Source organism: Fragaria vesca, unplaced genomic scaffold (genome assembly GCF_000184155.1).
Source record: "Fragaria vesca subsp. vesca unplaced genomic scaffold, FraVesHawaii_1.0 scf0513160_u, whole genome shotgun sequence".
In the NCBI taxonomy this organism is placed as follows: Eukaryota; Viridiplantae; Streptophyta; class Magnoliopsida; order Rosales; family Rosaceae; genus Fragaria; species Fragaria vesca.
In genome coordinates, this window is record NW_004443448.1 from 913,082 (window position 1) to 916,265 (window position 3,184).

A 3,184-nucleotide genomic window follows, 5' to 3' on the forward strand; every position below is an offset into this window, starting at 1 on the left:
CTCTCTCTCTCTCTCTCTCTCTCTCTCTCTCTCTCTCTCTCTCTCTCTCTCTCTCTCTCTCTCTCTCTCTCTCTCTCTCTCTCTCTCTCTCTCTCTCTCTCTCTCTCTCTCTCTCTCTCTCTCTCTCTCTCTCTCTCTTCGTCTTTTAAATGAAGGTTGGAATCCATTAATTCTAGCTCAAAAAAACCTCACGCCCTCGGAAAGTAGGACATGCAATAAGAAGAAGAAGTCTTGAGAAAATGAAGGACAAAAAAAAAAAATTATATTATCCTCTTAGCTAGGTAAATCAATCATGAATAATAGAAAGTTAGAAATTTGGTTGGAAGTGGAGTCATCCCTCATCCTTGATCGTTTTGCATTGAGTACGTAGAACAAGTGCACTTGTATTGTATATCTTAAATAAATTTCCACTATTCTCATATATATTTCAAAAGAGATTGATTATATTGTCGATACATTGATGATTTTTGGCATTTTTCTTATGAGCTTAATTTGGTGAGACACAACTCCACCATTCACACTTGCAATTCAACTCTAACAATTATTTGAGACTTGAAGAGGGTAATTTCTACGAACTTGATTCAGCAACCAATTAAATTAGACCCATACAATTATTCTTTCCTTGTGTGTTTTTGAATGAATAGATGAAGCATTATATAATTATTCTAAAAGTAAATTAAAAAAATCTAAGAAAAAGTCAGATCCAAAATTATTTGATCATTTGACTTTGTAGCAAGGCGGCCCTTTCTTTCCCAGCATGCGCAAATATCTTCTTAAAAGTCACCGCCCATATCTGCTCTAGCCCAATCGCCCATATGTATTCTTGTACGTTTTGTAGCAAGACATGAAAAGAGAAGGAGAACCCCAAGTCCCAAGTAACAAAGAAAAGTTAGAGAACCAATTAATTATCCTGTTAAATCAAGTACATCTTGAATAACAATCTTCAACCCAAATTTTCTCAATCAGAGCAAGCAGCTACGTTGTATATCTCCGTTAGTTTAATTAATTTCACTGTCTTCCCATTTCTACGTTCTCAATGTTTTGATTTGGATCAGTTGAGAGAGAGAGAGTTGCTAGAAGTTTTGTGTTGTATCTTTGTACTTTCTTTAATTGATCGATGCATCAAAAGAAGGTACGTAGTATAGCTAGGCTAAATGTGCAAGTATATATACAAGCCAATAAGCCAAACATCCAACTATATATGACCACACTGGATTTAATGTGTCCAAGCCTGATCGGCTGGAGACATATAACAATGATCGATGTGTGTATATACCTGAACCTCCTCATAATGAAATAAGCTAGGCTCGTGACACAACATTTTATCGATTTTTCGTTTTTTTGTTTTGTTTTGTTTTGAAGCTCTAGTGACATAGTGACCTCTAAAATGTCGCTCATCCTTTTGATCACTGTTGCGCGCAACACAATTCCTGAGAATAGAATGTTGCATATCAAATAAATATTAAACCATATTCCACTCTTGCTTGTACTATATAAGTGCTCCACCTATCATAACCCTAATACGTACTTTGAATGAGGTCCCGGACTTACATTATATATAGAATTAAATTCAGTTTACCCCATTGTGGTTTGGGGGTGACTTCATGTTAGTCCCTACACTTTTATTTTCATCAGTTTACCCCTTGAACTCTTCAATTTCTGTCTGCCGTGCCCAAATTCTCATATTCCATTTGAATTGACCTTTAATTATCAGCAGTTAAGGTTCGATTTGGACATATAAGGTCCGATTTGCCCAAATTCTAGATACTGGCCTCACAGTTAAGGTTAAAATTATCAGCAGTTAACGTCCGATTTGGACAGAATATAGGACATTTGGTCACGCTTGAGGAAAATTCAAAAGTTTGAGGGGTAAAGTGATGAAATTGAAAGTATAGGGATTAACATGAAGTTACTCCCAAACTTCATGGGGGTAAACTGAATTTAATTCTTATATATATGTTGATATTAGGTTTCTTCTTCCTATCATTCTCAAAGGCAGTGATTCTGTGTGATTTTCTGCATTGTGCTCATCAGAATCATGTTTTGGAACAAGTATATAACTTTCTATAAAGAGCCATTTTAGTGAGGATCCTTAAATTAAAGATTTGGTAAGGACTTTTCAGTTTATGGTTTAAAATACCTAATTTTCGATCACATTTTGACATCTCATCCGTTCAGTTTTTAGGTTTATATGAGTAGATCATTTCTACAAATTTTCACTCAAATTGATGTTCGATAAGATAACAAACTAGATCAAAATAATGGACGAACCAAATTTGTCAAATATGAACCGTTCAAGTTCATAATTGATAAATCACACTTATGAATGTCTTAACAATTTTTAATATAGCTGAAAATTGGAAGAAATGATATACTCATAAATACCTATAAACTGAATGGTCAAGATGTGGATATAAGCTCGACAGGTGGGATAAGCCGAAAAGTCCTCACCAAGTCCTCACCAAGTCCTCAACTTAAGGGTCTTCACTAAAAGGGCTTCCTAACTTTCTAATGAGAAAATTACGTGTATCAACTTGGAACTTGGTGTTGCTTTCATATTTAGTTTCCTTTACTATTTTGATCAGAAATCAAAGTAACTATCTGAGGCTCGAAGCCCAAACCGAAAGGTAAGGGGTTCAGACCCGACCGATTCATCACAACCCACATGACAGGCAACAGTACGTGGTCAGACCATACACCACTTGAAACCTCGATCACAGAACCTGCATGCGCCACCAACCGCCGCCTGCAACCTTGACTTAAAAGTAAGGCTGGGCACTTAGTACCGGAATCCCGATCCCGTACTGGTCCCGTCCCGAAAGTTAGCGGGACGGGACGAGATAGGTTTTGAAAATAGCAATCCCGTCCCGTCCCGTCCCGTTTTAACATTACCATAACGGGACGGGACGGGACGGGACTATCCCGAAAAATCCCGTCCCGTCCCGTAATATTAGAATACTTGATTTTATTCATTTTATACTTGATTTTTTAGGTTGCATGGTGTTACAATGCACTCAACCACACTTAATTTGGTCTAAAATAATACTTTTAATTTCATTCATGTTCTTTTTTTTTGCTTGTGTGATTTTGGATATTTTTAGTTGTTGTTTGAGGGTTAATTTTTAATGTGGGATGTTTAGTACTTTTAAAGTGGGATGTAATTTAGCACCTATGCACCTATGTT